This window comes from Zalophus californianus, chromosome 4, assembly GCF_009762305.2.
Source record: "Zalophus californianus isolate mZalCal1 chromosome 4, mZalCal1.pri.v2, whole genome shotgun sequence".
Lineage (NCBI taxonomy): Eukaryota > Metazoa > Chordata > Mammalia > Carnivora > Otariidae > Zalophus > Zalophus californianus.
The window spans coordinates 115,313,147-115,325,615 of NC_045598.1; positions in this window are offsets into that span (position 1 = coordinate 115,313,147).

A 12,469-nucleotide genomic window follows, 5' to 3' on the forward strand; every position below is an offset into this window, starting at 1 on the left:
CTCCCCCAGATCTTGTGGGCTTGGCAGCACCCAGCTCTGCCATGCGAGCCAATTTCAACTCTCCTGAGCTCTAAGCAGGGTGCTTGTGGCAAGGGAGCCTATCTAGGTGCCAAATGATATTCATGAAAGTCATTTTATATGGCCTTCCTCCTACATCTCATCATTGGGAAACAAAGTAATATTTTTAGGAAAAATGTCTGGACATGCCTGGTATTTTGGAAGGCTAAACACAACCTATTTTAGGTTCATCAGTATTGGAAAGAGAGTTCCCAGCCTCCTTGTGTGGTTTTTCCTGTCCAGCCTCAGCATCATGCTTAGCATATCATACATATTCATTCCTTGGTAGTCATTTATATGTAGCAGCACCTGAGTTGGAAAAAAATAAGATAAGCAGGAGTTTAGGAGACTTATTTCTTACAAATTCCTTTCCAAATTTAAAGGCACCAATAAAAACTTTATGGTAACTGGATAATTTGAATATGTAGAGTCACTCAGACACCATCCTCTCAGAACAATTTTTATTAAAATGGCATTTTGTAAAATGGGATTTTTATACATGAATATGGCTCTAACATTTATATTCTAAGGGAGTGATTTTTGAAGAACTATTTTTTTATTCATATAGTCTTATTCGAAAGCCTATAGCCCCTGTGGAAGGAGACCAAGCTCTCAAACCTGTCTGGCCCCAGGGCATCATGCTGTGGCCCTGGGGGTGTCTGCTCACAGTGGCACAAGGCAAACATCTGAGAAGAGTATCTAGGGCGGTAAGGAGGAGGGATCCATTTAGAGGAAACCCATCAAAGTTGTACCTTCCAAGGACATTATGTGTTTTTTGCAGCTACAGATGTTAAGAGCCAAATCCAGTGAGACATCTTAATGTTCGTGGATTAAATTCCCTTAGCTTGAAACGTACCTCTGAGTTCTTCCCCAAAAGCCAGGGAATAGGTTTCCCTCAGTGGATATGCAGTATGTCAAAGACCAAAAGTTCAGACTACTGTTTACAATGCAAAACCTCTAAGGTTGGGAATGCACAGCCACCCTTCACAGACCGGACTCATGGACCGTCCTTCTCTGGAGCTACCTACTGTGGGAAGATGCATTTGGCCAAGAAGAGCAGGGCCCGTGGCATTGCTTCTAGGGCTGTGGCATCATGTTCTGACTCTGATGAGGAGGGGAGTCGGTATCCCCAGGCCAGGCTGGCCGTGGCCTACAGTCATTTTTAGCATAAGCTTTCTCTATGGCTGGATCAACTTCCATTCGAGGCTCTAACTTCTCAGGGCACTTGGCCTACTCAAGCACTGGTTCCGTATAACTCTTCCTGATAGAGAAACTCATAATGGAAAGTAGCTGTGGGAAAGCCCAAGGCACCAGGCTGATGGGTTGTTCCTTATACCAGCAATGGTATAAACTAAAATTCCAGGCCTATGAGCAGAACCCCAACAAGGGCCCTGATTCCTCGCTATCCTCTGAGGGCTCTGTGGGGATCCCTCTCCCTGACCTCTCACAATCAGCAGTCCTGCTTTACTGTTCATGGCACAGCAGACATGGTGCTAGCTCACTCCACACCCATTCCCCCCACTCTCCTTCACCAGGAGAAGCCCCATTGTGTTCAGTCTCCTCCCTCCTCTTCAGGAGAAGACACTGGTTATAAAGCAAGCAAGATCATCCCAGTTGACCCCACTGCCCAGCCCTTGGCTGTGCACTGCTTTTGGCCATGAGAAGTGAGAGTCCCCCTGCTAGGGACTTCTAGAAAAAGCAAGATGTGTGGAGATCGAGTCTGGTGTGATGCCTGGGGAGTCCTGCCCAGGGCAAGCAGATACACAGTGGAGGCTAGAACTGAGAGAGCCAGGGAATGGGATCTCCCTGGGCTTCTCACATGGGACATGGTCACTGATTTTAAGCTACGATAAGGCAAGTTTTCTTTTCCTAGCAGCCAGAAGCATCTTAAAAGATACATCTATGTAAGGTCTCTGTATGATTAACCTTCATTACTCAACACTGAACACTTAGCAGGTCAAAGTTGTTCAAACAAAGCAAAGTTCCAAGTCTGCTCACTATGGCCTTTCAGTTACTAAAGTGTGCAACATGGAGTAATCAACTGTAGAGCTGAGGTTCCGATTGGAATTTGGGGTTCCTTTAATCCATTTCCAGGCTCTCAACCTGATCATGGTCTCGCCAGCACTTCCATCAAACACTAGCATGAAGACATAAAGTTATAGTTATGAAACGCTCAGGTGGCCAAAGCCAAGAGGAATTCCTAATAAACTAAATAACAGATGAAGGATTTGAAAATATGAACAGCATTTACTTGTATATTAAAGAATAATCTGCCATGACCAAAAGGGCTTTATTTATTCCTGAACTATAAAGGCATTTTAGCTTGGAGAAATCCATAGATTAATTTGAGGGTGACCTTAGGAGATCACATCCATAGGTCAAATACAAACTTCCATGGGATGATTCCAAGAGCTGACATGAGGGCATGGACAAAATTCAACATCTACCACTAATGATTGGGGAAATCCTGGAGCAGGCCAACAACACGTGTCTCTTCTGAACATGCCAATCCACTCAGGCCAACAAATCAATGATGCATAAGATAAACACTGGAGGCATCACCTTAAAAATTAAGACCCGCCAAGAACACCCTATTAAGTAGTACTGTCTTGTAAGTTCAGACCAACACAGTAACTAAAAAGGATCATTTTTAAGTGCTTACTATATATAGGCTCATGCACTCTCTCCTTTAACCCTTGCAACTCCATCAAGTAGATACTACCATTTTTCTATTTTACAGGTATCAAAACTGAAGCCTAAAAAAGTTTGATAGTATTTAATTAAGAGTATGAAGCAGAGCTTATTTTTAACCTTGATCTCCCATTACAGGTGTGGAACAGGAAGGGCCTGCACAGCTACTGAAAAGGATAAAATTGTCATTACATGTGATTATACCCAGAAAAACTATAGGCCTGAAATATTGTTAAAGTTCATAACAATACAGTGAAGTGATTAAACAGGATAATGATATACATTTATAAACAATTTCCCTAAATACTAGCAATAGTGCTTAGAAAAGATAATAGGAGAAAAACACTTTTCACAAAAACTAAATTAAAAAATAGGTGGAAATAACTTTAACAGAATTTGTAGGCTCTATATGTTGAAGCTACAATAACTTTAGACACAGACTAAATGGAGAGAGAGTCTATTTTTTTGGATGGGAAAAGTTAGTACTCTAAGAGCCTTCCCAAATTAATATGTGGATTAAAAATAAATCACATAAAAATCTCAATGAACTCTTCTGAAACCTGAAGAAGTGATTTAAATCTCATCTAGAGAAATACACTGTGAGGAAAAAAGAAAAACCTACAAAGTGTCTGAGGGGAGGAGAGCATCACTCACCTGCCAGTACCAGACATTACAGTGTATTTTAAAATATCAATAATCAAGCCAGCATGAACTGGAGCTGAGACATAAGGGAGCTCTTTGTACTATTCTTGCTACTTTTCTGTATGTGTGAAATTACATCAAAATAATGAATAGTATTATGTCAAAATAAATCAGCGCCTGAGCCTGTTATGCTGCTGAGACTATTTGGCTATCCCTGTGTGCATTCGAACTCCACGGTCCCTGGCAGGGGTCACCATCGGAGCCGGGCCACCTCTGGGAGGGAACAGGAATGTGGGGTGCCCACTCAGAGGCCAGGGGTCCTTTGCTGGGTCGGGTGGGAGACTGTTCCTTGGGGGATGGAGCTGGAAGTCATTGCAACAGTGTATTTGAGGAGGCGAGCGGACTGAACACTCACTGGGATACAGCTCTGTATACAGGAGTTTCAGCATCTGCTGAAACTTCTACCTTCTCCATTCTTGAGAATGGAGGCCAACAGGTCTATCTTCATAATCACCGCCAAGTCCTGGAAGCGCTTAGGTCTCAGTGGAAACAAAATATCAGTAAGATGATTCAAGTGAAGGATGGGTGAATGGGTAGACGAATGGACATGCAGACAGAAACATGGGTTGACATGGGAATAAACCTCCCTTGATGGCTAGGAGGAGTTGTGAACTTTCTACCATGTCCCTGCCAAGTTCCCTTTCTTTCAAAATCATCCTGACCCTTGCATTTGCAAGTGACAAAAACCTGTTTGTCCAGGCAAGCTCACCCCAGCGTGCAAACCTGACTGCACCAGCCTCTCGTCCGCCTAATGTGGATTAAGTCCGCACACAACATACTCCGAGGGCATCCTGCAGTGTGTGCTTTTGGCTCCTTCAGAAGAAGTGCTCAGTTTAACCAGCCAATGAGAACAGGTAAGTACACTCTGAGAAGCGAGGGAGGCAGAAGCCCCGCCAGCGCACAGGAAGGGCCTGGTGACAGCAGCACCCCAGGTCCCCAGGGCCGCCAGTTTTCTGCTGGGCTGACGAATGGCCACCTCTCTGCCTCCCTGCTGCTCCCACCCAGCTGTCACCCAACTCACCTGTCCACTCCTCTCCTCTCTCTCTCACTAGGTAACTCTTCCATCTGTGTCATCACACTGCCTGTTACTTCTCTATCCATCCTACATGCCATCGGCTCAAAAGAGAGGCCTGGGTGAGCAGTGACTGTCCTCTTGGGCCCCACACCTGGACCATCTCCCTATTTGCTGCCTGTGGGTTCAGTCAACTGTGCTGGTGCACAGGGTCCCAGGGAACCACCAAGGCAACATCCCAGCACAAAGCCCCTATCAAGAGCACTCCTTTTGTGGTGACCAAGGGCACGGCACAGCTGCTCTCTCTAGAGGGCCACCTCTAACACTTGCAAATGCCTTCCTTTAAAGTGGTTTTGGGACAACCAACCAACCAAGACTTCACTTCTGCAATCGTTTCTCCAGACAGTTCCTCCTGATGTCTAGGCTGCCTGGGAGGAGGGCCACGTGACACCAGTTTACTTCAACTTTCTACGTCAAAATGTGATCCAGAATGTTTAGCATTCAAATAGAAACACTTCAAATGACAAAGAGTTATTACCTTTAGAATGAACATTTTTAAAAAAAGTTGAACCTGAAGGATCAGACTTGTTCTGTTATTCCAAATACTTGGCTCAAATGCTGAAAATTACTACAAACTGATACTGGCTCAGAGGGAGAAAACATTCTAACTAGAGCTCTTTGCAATAAAGCAGGTTGCCTGTTGCTGGTATTAATCAAGAAGAGGCAGGATATCCATCTGTCTATGATGCCAGCTAAAATAATCCCATGTAATGATTACAATCTGTTTTCAATCCTTTACACTAATACAAATTTGAATTCTCAGTTCAGATGGTAAGCGTTGTTAGAACAGACTCTAAAACCCTTCTAGCTCAGAGTCTATACCCTCTGGCACATCTGTCCTGGTACTCCCACATTTAATCCCAGTCTATTCTCAAAGGAACTGTACATGTCAACTTTGATTAAAAATACCACTTTGGGGACTTTGGGTTAAATATAGTGAATGTTCTAAACACACACATTTGGGTGCCTGGGTGGCTCAGTCGGGGGTAAGCATCTTCTGCTCAGGTCATGATCCCAGAGTCCTAGGATCAAGCCCAGCATCAGCACCCTGCTCAGCGGGGAGACTGCTTCTCCCTCTCCCTCTGCCTGCCGCTCCCCCTGCTTGTGCTCTCTCTCACTCACTCTCTCTTAAATAAATAGATGAAATCTTTAAAAAATAAATAAACAAACACAAACATTTATCTCTGCTTCTTTCCCAACCCCATGCAAAAGGCTACAAAGGATTAAAAAAAGAATAAACAAACAAAAATAAATCAAAAGGAATAAACCCACAAAGGCAGAGACAACCAAAGAGATCCCAGCCAATGAGATCATGAAAATTTCGGAAGCTGGACAAATGGTAACTAACTTCAATGTCTGCTTTTCTCCTCCACTAATAGCCCACAAAGGGGTAGATGTGAGAAGGTGATAGCAACCAGCCACTCAGCTCTCCAGAATACACCCTCTTCCCAAATCTTGGAACCGGATGCAATGGACTTCCTGGATGTGATAGCACTGGAGTTAAAATTCTGGGTGTACGTAGAAGGGCAGGAATCCCAGACCCCTTCCGTGAATGTAGTTCTTGTTCGGTTAAATCCGTTTTCTTGCTATTTACTCTCTGTGCCCCCTCCTTGTTCTTCCTCTCCTGCCATCTTTTGGGTTAGTCAAGTATTTTGAGTATTTCATTTTATCTTCACTAATGGCTTCTTAGCCTCCTCTTAACTTATTGTCTCAGTGGCTGTTCTGGGAAATTATATATGCATCCTTTAAATTCATCATAGTCTATATTCATGTTACACCATCTCATGCATAATATAAGAACCTTACAAGAGTGTAATTCCATTTCCACCCCCTTCAACCTCTGTGCTATTCTTACAAATATTTTCTTTCTACCTGTTATTCAGTAATCTTTGTACATTGGTTCTTTCAACCAAGTTCCCTGATATTTTCTTTCTTCGTTTGGGAGGGAAAAAAGACAATGACATAGATGGTTACTGGAAGGTAAACTATTTAGAACCAGTAAAAGCTAAAAACTGAAAGAGAATGTGAACTTGGTGTCAGCTTTGCATAAATGAAGTAACATTATTTGTAGCTCATTCGTCTTTCTGACTTTTCCACTGGGACCTTGTTCGGAACGTTAAAGGAGCCACATCCCCTAACCAGAACAGAACATTTTGTACAGCAAAACAAGAGAGAAATTTGAAACTAAAAAGTGATTTCATCATAAGGTTCAGATTTGGAAAATAACTTTGACACCTACTAACATTGAGTGGTTTCAAAATTTAGTCTCAAATATTCTCTATTTTCAAAGGCAAAGAATGAGAACAGAGAACCTTTTAAGTAATTATCAAATAAATCAAAAGCATCAAAACTTGGCTCTGAGCTTTCCAAGATTTGACAGATAGAGGTTATAAAATTATTTAAATTTTAATTATATGGAAATTAACCTCAATTACTCTGCTGTGCTAAATAGGAAGGAAAGGAGTTTTTTTTAATTGGATATATTCTATCAATCTGATACTTGTGACTGGCCTGATGCAATGTGTGGGACCAGGCTTCACCTGTCAATGGGAAGGCCTTTCCCAAATTTTAAAATATAAGGGTCAAAAAGGTCCCCACAAGAGTTTTCCAGAAGAGCAAGGTATTATTTCATTCTCCTTTTAATGTGAATGTGTATGTATCTCTCAAGATATGAAATTCAGGTCTTTTTTTATGTAAAATTACTGTGCATACCTACTTAGGTTAATTTTATTATAACTGATAAATGCATGATACTTTAGAAATTTGTTTACTTGAGTTTTCTCTCAAGTTTTATAGAATCTACTGTGCCCTCAACAAGAAATCCAATAATACCTGAATTTTATACCAACTTTTTTCTAATATATTTCAACTTTTAGTGAAATTATTTTTCACAAATTGAGAACAGACTGATAGCCAATGAAACACAAAAGGATTCTTAAAAATACATAAAAATAGAGAAGAGGCGAAAGATGGTGGAGGCACAGGAGACCTAAATTTCATCTGGTCTCAGGAATTCAGCTAGACAGGGATCAAACCATTCTGAACACCTACGAACTCAACAGAAGATCGAAGAAAAGATTAGCAGCAACTCTCTGAACAGAAAAGCGACCACTTTCTGGAAGGTAGGACGTGCAGAGAAGTGAATCCCAGGCGATATTTGGGAAGATAGACGGCGGGGAGAGGGAGGTTCCGTCAGCCACTACCGGCAAGTGATAGAGCCCCAGAGCACAAAATCAGAACTTTTAGAAGTCTGCTCCGCTGAGGGACGTCGCTCCAGTGGCTAAGCAGCGGGGTGGAACCCTCGCTGGGACAGTGTGGTCTCAGGACACTTGGGGCCACACAGAAAGACCGGGGGTGCCTGAGTGTGGCAGAGCTCCCAGGTATTGGAGCAGGGAAGCCAGCTTCAAAGATAGAGCAGAGGAGTGGGCTCTTAGCTCGGGGTTGCCATAAACTGTGATCCGCGGCACAGTCGGGCCACTGCTCTTCCATTAGGGACCCAACAAGCAGCAGATCCAGGGAGACTCCCCTCCCTCCCCGGGGAGGAGTAGCGTGGGAGCGCACTGCAGGGATCTGCTGGGTTTGGAGACTCCAAACAGGGTCAAGTGCCAGAAATAGAAACACATGGTCACCGGCCAGGTGAGCACAGAGTGCAGCTGGAGACTGGGGAGACAGGAGTGATTGACTGCTTTTCTCTGGGGGCTCACTGAGGAGTGGGGCCTCAAGTTCTCGGCTCCTCCGGGGTGGAGATTGGGAAGCCACCATTTCACTCTAGTCCTCCAAAGCTGTACCAAAAGCTTGCAGGAAACAAAAGCTCCGAGAGCAAACCTGAGCAGACTACATAGCCCAGACAGGCAAGGGTGGGGCAATTCCGCCTCCAGCGGACATTTGGGAACCATGGCAACAGGCCCCTCCCCCAGAAGATCAGCAAGAACAGCCAGCCAAGACCAAGTTTACCGATCAATGAGAACAGCAGAACTCCAGCGCTAGAGAAATACTACACATAGAATTCATGGTTTTTTTCCCCGATTCTTTAGTCTTTCAAAGTTAATTTTTTAATTTTTTAATTTTTCTTTTTCCTGTTTTCAACTAACATCTTATCAATCCCTTTTTTAAAAATTTTTTATTTTTCATTTTTAGAGTCATATTCTATCCCTCCATAGTAGTTAACCTTATTTTTGATATATATGTAAGTTGTACTCTCTTTAAAATTTTGGGATACAGTTGCGTGTAACAGACCAAAATATACCTAAATCTCTAGTGTATGGCTTTGTTCTAATCTCCTGCCTCATCACATTCTTTTTTTTTTTTTTAATTTCTCTTCTTTCTTTCTTCAACCAAGTTCTTATCAGTTCCTTTTATGAAATCTTTTATAATTTTAATCTTTAGTCATATTCCATCCCTTCATATTTACCCTTATTTTTGTATATATATGTTTTTCTTTAAAATTTTGGGAAGCACTTTCTTCTAACAGACCAAAGTATGCCCAAAATCTAGTGTGGCACTGATCTATGCACCAGCCTGATCCTATTTGATCATATTCTTTTTTTTTTAAACTTTTTCTTTTTCTTTTTTTTTCTTCTTTCTTTCCCTTTCTTTTCCCCTGATTTCAGGTTTCTTCTGATTTGTTTAGTGTATATTTTTCTGGGGTCATTGTTACCCTGTTAGCATTTTATTCTCTCACTCATCTTTTCTCCTCTGGACAAAATGACAAGATGGAAACACGCACCTCAAAAAAAAGAACAAGAGGCAGTACCGACTGCCAGGGAAGTAATCAATACAGACATTAGTAAGATGTCGGAACTAGAGCTCAGAATGAGGACTATAAAGATACTAACTGGGCTTGAAAAAAGCATGGAAGATACTAGAGAAACCTTTTCTGGAGAACTAAAGAACTAAAATCTAACCAAGTCAAAATCAAAAAGGTTATTAATGAGGTACAGTCAAAAATGGAGGCTCTAACTGCTAGGACAAATGAGGCAGAAGAGAGAATCAGTGATATAGAAGACCAAATGATGGAAAATAAAGAAGCTGAGGAAAAAGAAAAAAACAACTACTGGGTCACATGGGCAGAATTCAAGACATAAGTGATACCATAAGACAAAACAGTATTAGCATAATTGGGATCCCAGAAGAAGAAGAAAGAGAGAGGGGCAGAAAGTATATAGGAGCAAATTACAGCAGAGAACTTCCCTAATTTGGGGAAGGAAACAGGCATCAAAATCCAGGAGGCACAGTGAACCCCACATCAAAATCAATAAAAATAGGTCAACACCCTGACATCAAATAGTAAAACTTGCAAGTCTCAGAGACAAAGAGAAAATCCTAACAGCAGCTCGGGACAAGAGGTCTGTAACCTATAATGGTAGAAACATTAGATGGGCAACAGACCTATCCACAGAGACCTGGCAGGCCAGAAAGGACTGGCATGATATCTTCAGAGCATTAACGAGAAAAATATGCAGTCAAGAATACTGTATCCAGCTAGGCTGTCATTGAAAATAGGAGAGATAAAAAGCTTCCAGGACAAACAAAAACTAAAGGAATTTGCAAAAACAAAACCAGCCCTATGAGAAATATTGAAAGGGGTACTCTAAGCAAAGAGAGAGCCTAAAAGTAACATAGACCAGAAAGGAACACAGACAATATACAGTAACAGTCACCTTACAGGCAATACAATGGCACTAAATTCCTAATAAGTTACCCTGAATGTAAATGGGCTAAATGCCCCAATCAAAACATACAGGCTATCAGATTGGATAAAAAAAAACAAGACCCATCAATACGCTGTCTGCAAGAGGCTCACTTTAGACCCAAAGACACCTCCAGACTGAAAGTGAGGGGGTGGAAAACGATTTACCATGCTAATGGACACCAAAAGAAAGCTGGGGTGGCAATCCTTATATTAGACAAGTTAGACTTTAAACCAAAGACTGTAATAAGAGATGAGGAAGGACACTATATCCTACTTAAAGGGTCTATCCAACAAGAAGATCTAACAATTGTAAATATCTATGCCCCTAACATGGAAGCAGCCAATTATATAAGGCAATTAATAACAAAAGCAAAGAAACACATCGACAATAATACAACTGTAGTGGGGACATTAACACCCCCCTCACTGAAATGGACAGATCATCTAAGCAAAAGATCAACAAGAAAATAGACTTTAAATGACATACTGGACCAAATGGACTTCACAGATATATTCAGAACATTCCATCCCAAAGCAACAGGTAACACATTCTTCTCCAGTGCCCATGGAACATTCTCCAGAATAGATCACATCCTAGATCACAAATCAGGTCTCAACCGGTACCAAAAGATTGGGATCATTCCCTGCATATTTTTGGAACACAGTGCTTTGAAGCCAGAACTCACACAAGAGGAAAGTCGGAAAGAACTCAAATACATGGAGGCTAAAGAGCATCCTACTAAAGAATGAATGGGTCAACCAGGAAATTAAAGAAGAATTTAAAAAATTCATGGAAACCAATAAATATGAAAACAACTGCTCAAAATCTTTGGAATGCAGCAAAGGAAGTCCTAAGAGGAAAGTATATAGCAATACAAGCCTTTCTCAAGAAACAAGAAAGGTCTCAAATACCCAACCTAACCCTACATCTAAAGAAGCTGGAGAAAGAACAGCAAATAAAGCCTAAACCCAGCAGGAGAAGAGAAATAATAAAGATCACAGCAGAAATCAATGAAATAGAAACCAAAAGAACAGTAGAACAGATCAACAAAACCAGGAGCTGGTTCTTTGAAAGAATTAATAAGATTGATAAACCCCTGGCCAGACTTATCCAAAAGAAAAGAGAAATGACCCAAATCAATAAAGTCATGAATGAAAGAGGAGCGATCACAACTAACACCAAAGAAATACAACCAATTATAAGAAACATATTATGAGCAACTATATGCCAGCAAATTAGATAATCTGGAAGAAATGGTTGCATTCCTAGAGATGTATCAACTACAAAACTGAACCAGGAAGCAATAGAAAAACTGAACAGACCTATAACCACTAAGGAAATTGAAGCAGTAATCAAAAATCTCCCAACAAGCAAGAGCCCAGGGCCAGATGGCCTCCCAGGGGAATTCTACCAAACATTTAAAGAAGAATTAATACCTACTCTTCTGAAACTGTTCCAAAAAACAGAAATGGAAGGAAAACTTCCAAATTCATTTTATGAGGCCAGCATTACCTTGATCCCAAAACCAAAGACCCCATCAAAAAGAATTACAGAGCAATATCCCTGATGAACATAGATGCAAAAATTCTCACCAAAATACTAGCCAATAGGATCCAACAGTACATTAAAAGGATTATTCACCATGACCAAGTAAGATTTATTCATGGGCTGCAAGGTTGGTTCAAAATCCACAAATCAGTGTGATACATTATTAAAAGAAAGAACAAGAACCACACGATCCTCTCAATAGATGCAGAAAATGCATTTGAAAAAGTACAGCATCCTTTCTTGATCAAAACTCTTCAGAGTATAAGGATAGAGGGTACATACCTCAATATAATAAAAAACATCTATGAAAAACCCACAGCAAATACCATTCTCAATTTTCCCCATTGGAAAAACTGAGAGCTTTCCCCCTAAGGTCAGGAACATGGCAGGGACGTCCACTAACACCACTGCTATTCAACATAGTAAGAGAAGTCCTAGCCACAGCAGTCAGACAACAAAAAGAAATAAAAGGCATCCGAATCAGCAAAGAGGAAGTCAAACTCTCACTTTTTGCAGATGATATGATACTTTATGTGGAAAACCCAATAGACTCCACCCCAAAACTGCTAGAACTCACACAGGAATTCAGTAAAGTAGCAGGATATAAAATCAATGCACAGAAATCAGTGGCATTTCTATACACCACCAAGACAGAAGAGAAATTAAGGAGTCGATCCCATTTACAATTGCACCCAAAACCATAAGA